The sequence below is a fragment of the Alligator mississippiensis genome, chromosome 1 (assembly GCF_030867095.1).
Source record: "Alligator mississippiensis isolate rAllMis1 chromosome 1, rAllMis1, whole genome shotgun sequence".
In the NCBI taxonomy this organism is placed as follows: Eukaryota; Metazoa; Chordata; order Crocodylia; family Alligatoridae; genus Alligator; species Alligator mississippiensis.
Window position 1 is genome coordinate 415612266 of NC_081824.1, and position 17281 is coordinate 415629546.

Here is a 17281-nt window from a genome sequence, read left to right on the forward strand (position 1 = left end):
AATTCATAATCTAAACTTTATTAAATTACTGTCAACACTGACACACCAAGCATCACACCTGAACCTGCTGCATGTAAAGTAGGGGGACCACAACAGCCAATGTCCTGCTTCTATAAACATTATTAGTTCAAGAGATCCCAGGCAGAGGCCATGCCTCTGCTACAAAGGAAGGCAAACCCCCATCTTACCCTGATTTGTACTGATCTGACCGGGGGGGGGGGTAAATCTCTTCCTGCCCCAAATGTGGTGTTGGTCTGACCCTGAGTGGAGAGGCAAGACCCTGTAACCAGGAACCTCTGGGATTTAATCAGCAGGAGCACTGGCACAGCCCAGTCACCATCCCCAGCCTGGGCTGCAGCCAACGCTCAGTGTTGCTGAGGAAGTGAAAAAAAATCTTTTGACACGTAGCAAGAGGGGGAAAAGCATCCTTCCTGGCCCTGTGTGGCAACCGGCACAGCCCAGAAACTAGAGAGAAACCAGACACATTCCGCTCTGCTCTGCTCTGCAGCCTGGGGACACTGACCGGAGAGCTGGAACTCCCTTTTTCTATCCTATCTCCCCCTATACATTTATCCCAGCTGTTTTATTCTTGTTTCTAACCAAGCCACCGTGGAAGGGCTGCTTCCTTCTTGAATTGCTGAGCATGGTGCTCTCCAATTTCTACCCACTCTGGGCTGTCAAGCTTGTCCTTATGGTCGTGAGCAAAGCATGTAGGACAGTCTCCTGCACTTTTAGCTTTACAGAGCACTCCAGGCATCGCTACACCTAGGTCATCCTTACCCAGTGGCTGTCCAACCTCTCCTTGAACACCTCCACCAATGTAGAGTCCACCCCTTCCCTGGGCATCTATCCCACTGCCTTGCTGCTCTGACAGTGAAGATGTTTTTCATGGTGTCCAACCTAAACCTATTTGGCCACCACTTCAAACCACTATCCTGCTCTTTAGTGAAAGCTACTCTCCTGCTTCTCTGTGAGGAGAAGCCAGTGCCTGCAGACAGCCACCATGTCCCCTCTGAGCTGCCTTTTCCACAAACTGAAAATTCTCAGCTCCTTCATCTGCTCTGCAGCTTTGCCTTCCAGGCCCTTTGTGGTGTTTGTCACCCATTTTTGCTCCTTCTCTAAAGCTGAGCCCACAATGCACATCATAATCTAGAAGTCATGTAGCAATGTCGCCTCCTGTAACAGGGAACCCTAACCCTGTCACCAGAAAGCAGGCCCGCCCCTTTAAGGCCAGAACTTTCTGGGCATGGAGTGCTGTTAAGGAAAGGGTTAAATGCTGAACCTGGCCAGCTAGTCAGCTGACCGGAAGAGGCAGGACTATAAAAAGCCTGGGCAGAGCAGCAGTAAGGGGGACACCAGCTGAAGGGGAAGGAGTGTCTCTGAGAGTGCCACAGAGCAGCTGGGTGAGCAGCCCAAAGGTGGGAACTACAAAGCTGTGGAGAGACAGCAGCTGCACCACAACAAGACGGTTGGGAGCTGAAGCATGAAGCCTGCGAATGTAAGCTGACCTGCTGCTTTGCTTGATCACAGTGACTAGTGGTGGTTATTATTTTTTCCTTTTTGATTATTGACTAACACTGATGGCTTGGGTGAGGCTATTAGGGGATGGAGGAGGCTTCACAGGGGACCCATGGCAATGTGGGGACCCCAGTGCCAGAGAGGGTGCAGCATTTGGGGTGCACTGGCCCTGGTGCCAAAGAGGGTGCAGCATTTGGGGTGCACCAACCCCGGTCCCAGAGAGGGTGCAGTGTGAGACAGGGCCGCAGAGAACCCGAGCGCCAGGGGGCCAAATTTGTAACAAGGCCTGACACCAGAAAAGGCTAGAGCCTCGGAGTTAATCCCTGTTTGGTGAGTTTTGGATAGGGAGGCCTAGCTATAGAAATACAGGGGTCAGGCCCATGTAGGCAAAAGACCCCAACATACAAAATACAATAGGCAGTCTCCTGCTCGCAAGAACATCAACAATAATTTCCATCAAGATGTGGCAGGAGAGTAGAGGGTGGGACATAAGAACTTCAAAGCAGGCTCCAAGGGCACCCCACGTAAGGCACAGATTAACAGGGAAGATGGCACTAGGGAGGGTGACCTGTTACACCTCCCCATGTCTTTCACCCCATGCTCCTGTTGACGCAGCCCAAAGCTACATACACCTAGATACATTACATTGCAGACTCATGTCGTGGAGGTGACCCACCAAGTTGCTCAGCTGTTTCTTAGCCCATTATCACATATTTGTGCTCTTAATCATTCTTCCCCAGGTGCAACCCCTTACATTGATCTGCTTCAAACCCCTCTGGCAGTCTGATGCCATGGGGCAGGTGTTTGGGAAGGCAGTGCTTGCTGATGAGTAAGTAATGCTTTGGAAGGATTTGCAGTGAGAGAAGCAGCCCATGAGCATGGAGAAATGGGAAAATGTGCAGCAGAGGGTGAGGGTGCTGCTGGAGGCACCCGAGCACATCGAGGAGATGCTGAACTTGGCCGTACACAAGTTCTCCTCAAACCCTGAGACCTTGTGGAGGTATGTGTGCATGGTCAACCAGTGCAATGGGAGGAGCTGGTGTTCATCTCTGGGAATGAGGGGAATAGAGTTGAAGTGTACACCAATGCAGGGATGACCTTTTACATGGTCAATGAGAGCATTTGGGTGGCTTTTGTTAGGAGGTTCGTGAGAGAACTTGGTGACCTGTCATTCATTTTCCTGCTGTTCTGTCTTCATGATGCTCAGAGAGAACCTGCTGGGGAGGTCCAGACCATTCAATTAGCAAGGTGCTAAGCATGCACCCTAGAACCCAAGAATCCTCAAACCCTCCTTCTACCATCATAGAAAATGAGGGCTGGAAGGGACTTCAGGAGGCCATGTAGTCCACTCCCCTGCTCAAAACAGGACCAGCCCCACTTAGATCATCCCAGCCAAAGCTTTGTCTCCCCAGGCTGTAAAATCCTTCAAGGATAGAGACTCTACAACCTCTCCAGAGAGCCTGTTCTAGCTTTTTACTGCCTTCCTGGTGGGAAAGCTTTCCCTCATATCTAAACCAAACTTCCCTTGCTTCAACTTGACCGTTGCTCCTTGTTCTGTCACTTGCCACCACTGAGAGTAGTCTAGTTCCATCTGCTTTTGTAGCCACCCTTCAGGTAGTTGAAAGCTGCTATTAAATCCCCTCTCCATCTTCTCTGCACCAGAGATGGGGAGTTGAGCGCTCTTGAATTTGGAGTATTTTGGGGCAAGTTTGTTTTGTTGTAACTTCTTATTTAAATATTGTTTCCTTTTTATTTTTCCCCCTGTTTTCTATTGTTAGCTGCCTTCTGTTTGGGAAGGGTGACATGTAAATCAAATAAGCAAATAAATGGTAGCTAGAGCCTACTCCCTGACAATATTAAATAATGATGATGAAATTAATTTTATTCCAATGGTAACCAAGGAGGATATTTAAACAGAAGTGCCTTAAGGTAGACATGTGGGTCCAGATAATCTTATTCAAGAGTCTTAAGAGAGTTGGATACAAGACTCTGTGGAATGTTAATGTTTCATGTACAATCCTAGCCTCGGTGTGTAGGTAGTTTACAAGGCCCATTGTTATGAATGGAATTCATGTAGGTGGGTACTTTTTGCCCCTTTGTACTTTTATATGTGAGCAGGAGGGGTTTAGAGAAAAAAAGTAGAAAGTTAATTTTATTGCTATCTCAAAAAAATTCCTGGGCTCATTCAAATCATATGTTCAGTTTGCTTCACTTGTGTTCACACTCCTGTCCTCGCTAACTAGGCATATTCAAGTAGTTAAGTTTGCCGATGGGATTTCTCACAGAAACAGCAGATATTAAGAAGATATTATTAGACAAGATTAAATGTTCAGATAATTATTGTAGTTGAAACAAACTGAGACACCAAAAATGACATCAGTTGCATCTGTCAAAAGAAGCAATTAGCTGGTCGTGCTGTCCTGCTTGGGTCAGAAATGCCTCAAAGGGTGCGTCCAGATGAGCGCACACGTGCCTCTTGCCCTGTCTCAAACCCCTTTGAGACGGGGCAAAAGGCATGTCGGGAATGAAAAAAACGTTCCCTGTGCTGCAAGTTTGCAGCACAGGGAGAAAATTAGACCCCTGGATATCCAGGGTCTAAAAAAAATGGAGTTAAAAAAAGCGGGGCAGGGCACAAAACAACCAGAGGCTGGGTTCTCCACAGAGATGCTCTGGCAGCCAGAGCATCTGTGGTTGGCTTCTCACCCTGGTGGTGAACCACACGGCCTGCCAGGCAGCGTACTGCAGCACTAGAGCTCCACTGCCGGTAAGTAAGGGGTCGGGTGGACTGGAGAGGGGACTATGGAGAGACCCCTGCTGGCCCTGCCCTCCCAAGCCCCCCTGAACAGCCTCATCCTCCACTTGCAGCCCAGGCCCCCTGATGGCTGCCCCCCCCCCCCAACCCCAGGCACCAGCACTTAAAAAAAAAAAAAAAAAAAGCCTCTACTTACTCTAGAAGGGGCTCTGGGGACTCCTGGCAGAGCCCCCGCAGGCAACACAGGGCAGTGGGGGGAAGGAGGGCCCAGGCTAGGGCCACTGGGGCTGTCCCTCTGCCCTGTGGTGTGCAGGTAGGGGCCCCAGTGACACAGATAACAGCTGGACTGCCAGTTAACTGCTGGGGGGAGGGGCGGGTGTTCGGTTTTGCTTTTTAATGTTGGGATGCTGGGGTGGTGGGGCAGGGATCAGGGGGCCTGGGGGGGGCAGGGCAGCCATTGCGGGGGTTTGGAGGAGTGGGGGGGTGGTACTGGGTGGGGCAGCCATTGGGGGGGCTGCAGCAGCTGGCAGTGGATGGGGCCATGTGGGGCAGCAATGGGGGGGGGCTGGGGGGGCATGTGGGCCTTGCAGGGGGGGTTGGTAATCCCTGAAGGGGTCATTTGGCCCCTGTGTGGGGGCTGTAGTCCCTTTGGGGGGGCATAGCACCGGTATAGGTGGTGTAGCCCCTGTTGGGGGGGCCATAACCCCTGTGTGGGGGCAGTAGCCCTTCTGTGAGGGCCATAGCCCCTGTGGGAGGCCAGCAAAATATATATTCATGAATGCATGTATTAAGAGTTCACTTTATTATGATTGGGACACTGGTAGGCTTCCACACTGCTTTAACACTAGATATAGCAATAAAACATTGCCCAACTGATCACTGTCTCTCATATACTAGTCGTCTTTTGTTTTAATTGTGGAGGAACATGGATTTTGGGGTATTTTACAGAGTGACTTTGAGATGATATTTTTTTTATTTATTTTTTTTTTTATAAGGGATTTTTCCAATGGGGAGTACCAGAATTCCTGCTAAGACCCTGCCTGCTCAGAGCTGGCACTTTAGACCCAGCTGGCTGTGGCTGACCTCCTGGCCAAATGGGGCCAAGAGGACATGCTTTGACAATTCAAAGCAGGCCACCACACCCGGAACATCTTCCACGTGTGCCTCCTGCCCGGCCATCTGGGCAGCTATCGCCTGGAAGTAGTGCTTCATGAAGGCCAACTCTGCAGCCACAGCCCACTGGCAGCGGACCCAGAGGGGCAGATGCCTCTACTGGCTCTGCAGTCCTCATCTGGGTCTGACAGGTGTGCAGCAGGTCACAGCCAGGCAGCAGCCCTCGCTGCCAGACTGCTGCAGTGGGTAGAGGGTGCAGGGAACTCTCAGGGCTGCTTCAGCAATCTGTGTCCCCAGGTACCAACTGGCTGGGTCCCAGAAGTTCCTGAGAGTGAGTAGCCATGAGCTACTTGCCAGGGCAGCTTCTTGTACTAATGGGGCCAGGATAGGCAGCTCTTTATACTGCTGGGGATGGCACAGGTGCTGGCCCCGGGCTCTAGCTCTTGCAGATCCAGGAAGAACCAGGCAGGGTTATTTTGCCTTAAGTGGCACAACTCACTCTACAACAAAGTGCATGTCCGAGCACATGCGCTGAGGCAAAAACCCCTGGCTCAAATCTGCACCGCTTCTATTTGAGCTGCTGTAAATGCACATGCTTGCATGTGTGGACATGCCCTAATAGTGCATCCCCATGAGTTTGTATGTGCAGAGGCATGCATTTTCCATGGGACACCCCTGCATGCACACTCCAGCACATGGCAAATTGACCTGAATGGTGTAGAGGAGGCTTGGGATAGCACCTGTAGTAGCCTTACCTAGAGTCCTGGGGGCTTCCCAGGGCAGCAGCGGCACCAAGCCAGCCACTTGGAGCCTGGCCAGCAGCCAGTGTGGCTTTGGCTGGCCAGGCTCCCTTCTGGCCATGCATGCTGCTGCCATGTGCACCATGCCACATTTTGCAGCACTTTATTAGCCGCATGGCAAACAGGTGCACATGTGCTGCGTGCAGTTTTCAGAACCTCAAACTGCTTTGAGACACTGCAAACTGCATGTGCATGCTCATTGGGATGTGCCCTAAGTGTTTCTTTTAAATGTTCAGCTGCTGGGTCAGGCTTGAGAGTCGAATGGGTGTTCCACCTCTGCCTCAAGACTTCATTTTTCAGTTGAAAAGAGGGAAAGAGTAAGATATAATTTTGACAGATTCTTCTTCTCTCATTTGGTGCTTGAAACAAGGTGCCAACTTTCAACCTATTTCCAATGGCTCTTCATTGCCAATGTAGATGATCATGCATGATACTATGACACCAGCTTCTTTACCATTAGTTTTATTTGTCTGTGGTTTTGGAGGTTCTTTATGTGCTATTCTGAGAAGTGCAGGGAATCAATGATATTAATGTGTCAGAACTAGTGGTCAGTCAATACTATTTTAATAGGGGGGGTTTCTCTTTAGTCAACTCTGAAATCATGCTTTTTCCTATTGCTCCATTCCCTAGAACATCTTCTTAATTCAGTCTGACCACATAACCACTTATTTTGTTCTAAACTCAAAACCATATATATTGCATCCATTGTTTTATTTGTGGGCACAGGCAGATTAATGCCTGGGCCCAGGGGCCCCTGCCAATCAGTGGCCCCCAAATGCCTGGGTTTCTCCCCCCACCCTTGCCATGCCTGGGTTTTCTTGGAAATGACAGGTCCTGCATGGGGTATGGCCAGGAACACAGCTGGGCAGTGCTTTACAACGTGAGCATGTGCCACCCTTGCACTGCCTCCATGCCCCACTGCCATGGCCCTTGTTCTCTGAGCTCTGCTCCCCATTGCCCCTGCATGCTGCTTCCTGGGGAAGCCTTGGACTGGGCGTGTGGTGCAGTGGGGAGAAGCAGCATCCTCAGAGGGATCAGTTGTGGGGGAGTGTAACAGGTCACCCTCCCCAGCGCCATCTTCTCTGGTAATCTACACCTTATGTGGGGTGCCCTTGGGGTCGTCTTTGAAGTTATGTCCCGCCCTATACTCTCCTGCTACGTCTTGATGGAAACTACTATGATGATGTTCTTGCGAGTGGGAGACTACCTATTGTATTGTGTATGTTAGGGCCTTTTGCCTATGCGGGCCTGACCCCTGTCTCTTTCTCTAGCTAGGCCTCCCCGTCTGAACCCATCAAACAGGGTTTGACTCTGAGGCGCTAGCCTCGTCCGGTGTCTTGAGGCCCCCTTTCCTGCTCCAGTCTGGAGCCTGGCCCAGAAGCCCAGGTGCCAGCCCCATAGCCAGGGGGTCACAAGCTCAAAACTAGGCTACAACCCTGACCTCATCCCTCAGTCCAAAAAACCAAAGTTGCACCCCAGGTGCACTAGGTCTCCCTAGCCTTTTTAAGATCACACCTTCAGACACCAGGGTCAGTGCACCCCAAAAATCCTGTGCCCCAATGGCACCAGGGTATGTACCCCCAAAAGCTGCACCCCTGCTGACACCGGGGTCCCCACTCTGTAGTCGGCCCCCAGAATGAGGCCTCCTCCTTCGCCTAATAGCCTCACCCAAACCACCATTCTTATTAATTAATCAAAAAGAAAAAAAAACAAACAGTTCCATCTGTGGGTAATAACTGCAACCAGCTAATGTGATAAAGAAAAGCAGCATGTTAGCTTACATTCACAGGGCCCATGCTTCGGCTCCCCGTTGGCTAATGTCCTTGCTGTGATGTGGCTGCCATCTCTCCAGGACTTTCAGGGTTCCCCTCTTCCTGCCTTTGGACTGCTCACCCAACTTCACCATAAAGCTCTCTGAGACACTCCTCCCCCTTCTCTGCTGCTCTGCCCAGGGTTTTTATAGTCCTGCCCCTTCCGGTCAGCTGACTAGGCTCAGCATTTAACCCCTTCTTTACCAGCACTCCGTGCCCAGAAAGTTCTGCCCTTAAAAGGGCAGACATGACTTCTGGTGACAGGGCTAGGGTCCCCTATTACAGGGAGAGAGGGAGGTTCTGTGAGGGGAAAGTGTTTGTGTCTATGCGCAGAGAGTGAGTAGAAGTTAAGTGTGTGTGTGTGTGTGTGTGTGTGTGTGTGTGTGTGTGTGTCCATGTGCATGGCAGGGAGTGAGTGTGTCCCTGGGGCAAAGGCATCAGAGTGGAGAGCCCTAAGCCTGCAGCAGGCAGCCCACATTTGCCCTTGCCCCACTGGGCTCCACTATAGCTGTGGCAGAGGAGGAGAGGCGGGCATGTAACCCCCACCCCCCCCCCCCCCTCAGCCTGGCCAGGTCCACCCAGCCTCCCCCAAAGGGCACAGACATCCTCCCTGCCCTAGGCAGCGGCAGCACCAGGAGGGGAAGGAGCCCCACCTTCTGCTGGAGCCTGGCTCCCACAGGGGAAGGGGACCTCCAAATTTGTGTTTACCTGGGGCCCCAATAAACCTTAATTTGCCTTTGTTTGTGGGTTCAGCAAAAGGGCCATAGTCAGCTTTCAGGAACATGTTAGACTTCATTCATAAATATACTACAGAAGAGGGATAATGAAGACAAATCTGTTACAAAACTCCTTGGAGCCTGTGCTTCTAACCAGTTGCTCACAGCCAGTTCTATTCAACCGGGATAGGTTATATTAGTGCAAGATTCTTGAGCTAGGTACAGACATTCAAAAAGCACAAGGTAAAACAAGGGATGATGAGGTCGAATGGTCACAAACTACTACAAGACCGTTTCAGGCTGGACATAAGGAAGAATTTCTTTACTGTACGAGCCCCCAAGGTCTGGAACAGCCTGCCACCAGAGGTTGTTCAAGCGCCTTCATTGAACACCTTCAAGATGAAACTGGATGCTTATCTTGCTGGGATCCTATGACCCCAGCTGACTTCCTGCCCTTTGGGCAGGGGGCTGGACTCGATTGATCTTCCGAGATCCCTTCCAGCCCTAATGTCTATGAAAATTGATCTAAGTTATGAGGTTTTCCATAAGCAGCGCAATTTAGATCAGTAGCAAACAGAACACACGTTTGCCCTTTGGTGGAGGGAGCAAATCTTAGATTGGGTTCTGCCATTTTCAAACGAGTATGTGTGTTAATCTTCTGTACTGTTATGGTTATAGATTGATTTCCAATCATTTATACTGGTAGAAGTAAAATGTCTATACCTCTCCTTAAAGGGCCAGTATTCTTATATCCAAGTCCTAGCCTCCTGGTCCATTTGATGCACTGGGATCTTTTCTGAGATCTCTTGTCATCATGCTGCTACCAGTTAGGCTGTCCTATAGCTGCAGGCTGAAAGTTTGAAGGCAGAAAGAGAGGAGGAAGAGTTTAATAGGCATGATGAGTTTTTATATACTTTTTCTATTCTCATCATCTCTGTGTGAGTCTATAGGTTTGCCTTTAGTGGTTTCCAGTCTCCACTGTTGCCAAGTCTCCTGACTTTTAGAGTAAGTCTCACAGTATTTGGTGTCTTACTTAAAGCCCAGGTTTCTGGAGGCAAATTAACTTAAACTTTCATAGTTTTTAAAATAGGTTTGCATTTGTGGAGTAAAGTCTGAACATGTTATTTAAGTGCTCCCTATAGACTCAGAAACCTGAAGGCAAAGAACCTAAAATTTATTATTATTATTTTTTAATCTCATAATTTTTCAGGGTCTGAGGATTCATTAGTGTTTGAGGTTGGCAGTATTTCATTTCCCCCATCATTACTTCAGGGATGTGAAGGCCTTCTAGAAACTGTTGCAATGGCTGGCTGTGGCCTTAGTCAAAGGCCTTGCTCTCACTCAGAAAAAATCTTTTCCAACATCCCAAATGTTAAACAGGTGTGTTAATATTTACCTCTCCTATGATGACTTGGGTGGGTTAATTGGTGTTATTAAAGGGTTTACATATCTGCCAATGAAAGGTCCTTGGAGTATTTTTATTATTTACTAATTGTGTTTGGCCACTCTTTATGACTTTTTTTTTTTTTTAGTGCTTCTTATTCAAGGTACACTAGGCATGGAACAGAGCCCAAGTCCTTGCTATACATTATTTTATTCCAGATACATTCCATTTCCTAAAATAATTTATAAGTATCTATTATACATTCCAGTTGAAAATTAAATTCTGTTCATCCTTTTCCTATCTCTTTTTCTGAGGTAGCTGGTATGTGGCTTTTTTTTCATAAACAGTGTGTTATTTTTACTTATGATCAACAGAAATACTTGGATTGGCTGTTTCAGATAAAATTGCTGCAAGTTTTATTCTTGTGGGTGCCAGTAAACACCAAACAGTTTAAGTGGAAGCTAAATTCTAATATTGGCTCTCCCGAGAGGCTTTGTGTTTGCCATTTCCTAATTGTGAAAACAATATATGTTAGATTCTGCATGCATCAGCATTTTAATATAATTGTGACCATATGGTCAAAGAGAAATTCAGGATTTGTATTTCCATGACTAAAACTTCACCTGAATATATAGGTATCATGAGAGAGCACACAAGATGCAGACAGAGTGAGCTTGAATAATAGCCTCCTACATACTCTTTCTGAGGTGTGAAGATCTTGGAAGAGAGCAGTCACAAAGCATTTTCTCCTTCTCAATTTCTAAAACTGATACAAAGTCCTAACTTCTAAATTGATAGCAGACACAAGGCAAATCACACTGGAGAACAGTAAAGATTAACACCATTGTAGTCAGTTGCTGCATAGGTCACCAGGATGATGTTGCGGGGGGGGGGGGGGGGGGTGTTAGTGAGTAACAGAAAGGCAACAGGTAGACAGGACAACAGTGGAATCAACAATGAGCAATCAAAAGGTAGAAGTGGCTACATGAAGGTCAATGCCAGAGAGGCAGCAGGTGAATGTCTCTGTGTGTAAATCAATCTCAGTAGACAGCATCAGCAAGACTGAGCTAAAATTAAAATTTACAAAGGTTTAACAAATCCTACAAAAGAAATTGTAAAATTTGGCTTACTCTATTTAGCAATTTAAAAGAAAAGAAAGCTCACTTGCTAGGCTCAGCTTTGTATTTTTGGTAGTTCTGGAGTTTCCTAGATCAGGAAGAAATATTACAGAACCATAGCACCTGGCACTAGCTGTTTCCTCTTCTGCTACATGATGACCCCAACTGTGAGAATCCAGTAAAAGGAATAGGAGTCAACACCTTAGAAATTCCTTTTAAGGTATCCAAAGAAACCCCAAATAACTATTTATATGAATTACAATATCCACAATTACACAAGCTAGGATGAAAAAGTAGGAGTTACATAAATTACGTTAACCTTTGTGCTTCAGGGTATAAGGCAAACACTGAGGTTAAACAGAAACTGTCTCCAGGGTCATGTTATTGTGTAACTGCATTATTCAGATTTTATAGCTTTCTTGGAAGCCTCTGGCCCTGACAACTTTTAGAGATGGAATACTAGACCAAGGAAGACCTAGATCTAATCTAGGAAACAATTCCTAATATTTCCATATTAGTTAGAGGTGACTTTCTGTTCTTTCACTTTTTCTTATACAAGGCCTTTACAGCATCTATATGGAGTCTATTATGAAAATGGTTCAAGAATGTTATTCGAAGGCTGGAAGAGTACATTCAGTGTAAAATTTTCCTGAGAAATATCTGTTTTCCACTGTGGTTTTTATCATAATGTTTTATAGTGCCTTATGTTTCAGCTAAAATAATGCTGAAGAACAGGTAGGATACCAGATGGCAGACAAGAAGTTAGACCGTATCAGTTCACTCATCAGTGAAAATTGAAAAATCCAGAATATGTACAGCCACTTTCTTCTGAAACATCTTTGCTCCACAAACTCCCCAAAAACAAAAGCTATCCACCCTTTTAAAAATTTCAGGTACCAAATCTTGCCTTGAAACCCAGTAACCCATGCAAACTTACCATGATCGAATGAGTCCAAGGAGTAATTGTGCATACAAAGAACTAATTAGATCAATCTGCATATGACCCCCTGGATTTGCATGCACAAACACATGCAAATGAGATATACTAGTGCCTGCAGTCTTGGGCTTCTGCCCTTTTGAGACTCGGTTCCTGATGTTTATAAATAGAGGGCTAGATTCTACAATGCCTGCTTACACCACTTTACAGACAAGTACAATGAAATATAATAATACTTTTTTTTACATCACTTTAGACTTTTGCCATGTTTTTTGGAAGGGTATTGCTGGGTACTGGTAGCTTTTGAGACATATGTGCTAGTCACTTCTGCATCTCCTACATGTCTGAAATCCCTGTTGAAGTCAGATCCATACTGATAAAATAGCATCAAAACATACTGCCAACAGGCTGCAGAAGTAATGTTCTTTATATTGGACCTAGGCTAGCAGGTACGCATCACTTATGTGCATGAAGTCCCTTTGTGGATGTAGGCCTAACACTCCAGTCCTTTCTGAGTCCTAAATGTCCTTCTGAATGCAATGGCAGCTTCCTGGACACTAGGTGCTTCCCCACCCAACTCTTATATGTATTTAAAAATTATCAGGTGACATTGTCTTTTTTTTTTTTTTTTCCAGTGCCAACATCAGGTCAGCAGACCTCTGCAGTCATTAAAATAAGGTTTAAATGAGATCCTACTTTACAATAGCAACTCTGTGCCACTCCCAAGAAAGTTGCCATGAAGCATCGTGCACTTGCATTCACCCCTTTTCTTTGTGCGCCAAGTCCCAGAACAAGGTGATGCAGCAGCCTTGAGTGTGTGTCTGTAAGCATATGTAAGCAAAGAGTCTATGGATGGTGCTCAGCACATGCTCTGGGCCACTCTAATGCCTCATTTTAGAGAGTTGGCATGTGTGAAGCAGGAGCAAATGGACAGAGAGACAGCCACACAGAAGTACAGCTGAAACCAGCATAGAGGAGATGTCCTTGGTATCTAATCTAATGTTAACTCCATGTGTAATGCATTGTTGGTGCATGCTTTCCCATCTGAGTACATATTGTAAGTTTGGCATAGCCCTTTTAACATGAAGGTATTCTTGCACATGTTCTGCCTCTCACAGCTGGAAATAGTAAAAGGATGTTGAATCTGCATTCAGGCAGATTTGGAGTTTGCAAATCTTCAACAATCTGTGTACTAAAAAGCCCATCACAGTGTCTATTGGCCAGCTTTCCTAGGGCACGGTCATTGTTTTCATTATCTAGTAATTGCTTCCTGCAAGAGAAATGGCTGTTTGCTTTTGTGCTGTGCCACACTATTCCATGCACTACCTCCATTCTTCACTCTTTGCAGTATGGTGACATGAGTAAAACTGAAGATGTTTTCAGACTAAATGGTTGACCTGGCAAGTGTGTGTTGATAAAAAGTGTCTATAGCTTTTTAAAATGCCTGTTGGCAGAGTTTCAAAACTTGCAGTATTCTTAATTATACTTACCTCTCCTCAGTCTTATCACTAAGGTCAGTCCTACTAGGCTATCACTATTTAAAGAATCACATGGAATCTTGTTTTGGTAGATACGTTGCTTCATAGCCAATTATGGGGTAACCTCTAACTTCTGGATCATATTCTAGGTTACGATTAGTGGCAATTAGGGTTGGGTAATTGACCGGTCAAATATTGGGTAAAAAAAAAAAATTGTCAATAGGTCCAAATATACACAGAAAAAGCACAATTTTTTTTTTTATTATGAAATATGTCAAAAAACTAAATCTTATGTCAGAAAGCTACAAAAATGTAATTTTGGGGGGGTAAAATCTTTACCCAGTCAAAAATATGCAGTCAACTGCCCGGTCAGCTGACAATATTTGACCAATCAATTGACTAGCTTGCCAGCCCTAGTAGTGATGGTGAACTGATGCTCATACAGGCTCTTTGAAAATTGACTTCAGTATAGTTATTAGAAAAGCATTTGCTCACTAATTCAGCTCTCAAGTGCTTCAAGAGGTCTATGGACATCAAAAATGTTGAATCCAAGATTGAAAAAAGAATGCTGCCACGGATGGAACCAATATATGAAACACCCTAGCAACTGACACACGATGGAGCTGTGATTGTGAAGCTTAGAAAATGGCAGGCTGTACGTACCACTAGTTATCAGCTGACCAATTTTTTTTTTTCTCCCCCCCCCCCCCATAAACTCTACACTATATTTTATTTGACCTTTGAACTTCAAACATGTCTTATGTTTTGATTCACTCCACCCATATTGAAATAATTCTTGTGGGCTTTTTCATGTTACAACTTGGGTGCATGCTACTGTGGTCAGTTTTAATAGGTATTAATGTAGTGAGTAGCAAGCAAATTATAACTGTTTCACATTAGGCATAATTTTACAGCAGACAATTTTATAAGGAGACTGGAATGAATCAAATACAGTCATTTGAATTAAAATATCTTTTACATTCCCAGTGTTGCAGTGGAACTGATGACAAACCTAGAGAAGCATGCTAGAACAAACAGACCAGAAAATTAAATTCTTCTAGCTTTCATATGCCACAGTAGGAACTATTTAATTTTTTTTCCTCTTCCTTTTTTTTTTCTTTCTGCCTTGGGAGAGGAGAATGGCTAAGCCTCTCATTTCCAAATCCTGTTAAATATATTTCCTCTTACAACTCTCAGAACTGTGAGCTCTCCCATATAATTTGCTGTGATCTAGTGGCATTTCATTTGCATGGGAATAATATCCCATGGCTGAAGTGAAGGGTAGGGTCTCAGGACTCCCATGCTTCATTTTTTGGTTCTACTATTGGCTGACTCTTTTTGTCATTGGGTGAATCACTTAAGGTCTGCGTAAAAGGCAGAAGCACGGTTCAGAGTCTTGCTACTAAATCCTACCCTATGGGTGTGTCTACACATGCAATTGATGCATTTTAAGATTACTGCGCACCAAAATAAGATGCAGTAAACTGCACCCAGGAATGCTTTTACATGTGTGCCCACATCACGAGCAAATTTGCTTCCAACAAGAGCAGTTGAATCCAGGGCTGCTACTGCCCACCTTCCCTGCTCTGCCTCACTGCAGCAGCCAGGAGGAGCTCCAGATACCCACTGTGCCAGCCTCAGGCTGGCAGGAGGCACAGAGGTCAGACCTGGGCTCTGGGGAGCAGGGAACAGCTCTCAGCCACATGGAGCTTGGGATCGCAGCTAGGCTCAGTGACACCGATTTTGAGTGATGCCCCATGGCCGAGTGGAAGCAGCGCCCTGAGGGGCCTTTGCTTGCTGAGAGGATGAGGCAGCTCTCTATCCCTGATCCTAGCACTATTTAGCTCCCAGCTCCCCGCAAAGAGCTGGGAGCTGAACAGCACTGGGATGGGGGAGCTCTCTGTCCCTGCAGTGTCAGGCCAGGAACAGAAAGCTTTCCCATCTCTTCAGTCCAGCCACTGCCTGTGCAGCTCACAGCCCAGTCAGCTCCAACTCCCTGCCTGTGCCTGGGAGGATCCAGGAGCTGAGCAGTGCTGGGACAGGGTGAAGACATGGTGGGGGGGCAGGGAGTAAGTAGCAAGGGGAGATGCAGGGAGGTAAGCAGCACTAGGACTAGGGGAAGACATGGGGGGGGGATAAGCAGGGCTGGGAGTCTCCCCCTGGCCCTGGTTACTTCCCCCACCCATGTCCTTCTTTTTCCCCTCCCCTCCCCCCAATCCTGGTGCTGCTCAGCTCCTGGCTTCCTCCAGGCACCCGCTCCCTGGGAGTGGGAGCCAACCGGGGCATGTGCTGCATGCGCAGCAGCAGGGCTGAGGGGATGGGGAAGCTCTTTGTCCCCAGCCCAGCACTGTGGAGACAGAGCTCCTCCATCCCCTCAGCAAACAAAGAGAGGGGAGACCTCATGGTGGTGCTGAGGCACCACACCAAACCAGTGCTGCTGAGCCAGGCTGCAATCCTGAGCCCCACACTAGACCTGTGGACAGCTTCCCCTCACCCCCTGTGGCCCTCTGCTGCCTAAGCTGACTGGGAAGAAATTGCTCCCAGTCAGCATTGACATGTGTGCTACTGTGCAGTAGCTAATGTGCCATTAGTCTGTTACCTATATTTGTTGGTATGAGCAAATGGCACATTAGCCTAATTTACTGTGCAGTAAGTACCATGCATGTCTAGATGGTGATGCATTACTGCATATTAGTCTAATGTGCAGTGAAGCATCTTAAGTAGACCCTATGTACATCCATCCTGGCAACAAGGCTGTGGGGCCCCACTCCCTAGATCTGGGCTTCTGGTGGGCTCAGAAGGGATAGCTTTGGGTGCCCCAAGGGTGTCCTTACCTCCTCATTTCCAGAGTGGATGAATATGGAACGGGAGTGAGAACAAGAGAGAGGATCGTTCTTCAGCAGCAAGACTGAGCATCCTGTCACCACAGCACAGGCATACCCTGAAAACCTCTGAACCATGTCCTCAACTGATACACAGCAATACAGCTCTATCAGTTGGTGTTCTGTCTTTTGTTTTACATTTTTTTTTTTTAAATAAGGATAATAAAGCAGTTATGATATCAGTCACATATGGCTGATGAGAGGATGAATTAGGCACTGTTTGTAGAGGACTTTATGATTCAGGGATCAAAAGGGCTACATCTGTCCCTCTGTTTTAAGGTTTTCTATAGTGCTCATCACTATAGATTCAATAGTGCTGATCCTGTGAACACATGAGGAAAGACAAGCATCCACGCGTGAAGAGCCCCATTGATTAGCTAAGCCCTGATGTCACTCATCACACAGTTGTGCATTCCTATTCTCTCTATATCCAAATGCCAGGAGTGTTTTTCAAGTCTAGTAATGGGACTACTTACATGAATAAACTTAAACATATGTGCTTAACTTGAAAGTGGTGTTATGTCTTGCTGTTTTTCTTCCAAAACTCAGAAATATATTTAAAAATGCAAGCTCCATAAATATGTTAGAGGCAAAACACTGCATATTTCTTTGTTCTCCATATGCTTTTCATATTATGACAAGCTATAAAGACATTTCTGAAGAGATGGGCTTTCTTCTGCGGGCTAGTATTCCTGATGTTCAGATCCAAGTACAGGGGAAAAGTAGAGAAAAGTTTACTGGCAATTTTAGTTTTTTCATACCATATTATTTA

General features: G+C 46.4%; 2 long non-coding RNA genes across 2 annotated transcripts in view; one reads left to right on the top strand and one right to left on the bottom strand.

Annotated features, from left to right (window-relative positions):
* Positions 1–8100, bottom strand: part of LOC109284113 (uncharacterized) — a 69481-nt gene extending 61381 nt beyond the window's left edge. The window contains exon 1 of the long non-coding RNA XR_002091435.2: positions 7965–8100. This is a non-coding gene — a long non-coding RNA (uncharacterized LOC109284113). The remainder of the gene's footprint in view (positions 1–7964) is intronic.
* LOC109284112 (uncharacterized) lies at positions 1329–17020 on the top strand. Its single transcript, XR_002091434.2, has 3 exons — positions 1329–1498; positions 2259–2518; positions 12785–17020. It is a non-coding gene; the product is annotated as an uncharacterized LOC109284112 (long non-coding RNA).
* The last annotated feature ends 261 nt before the right edge of the window (positions 17021–17281 follow it).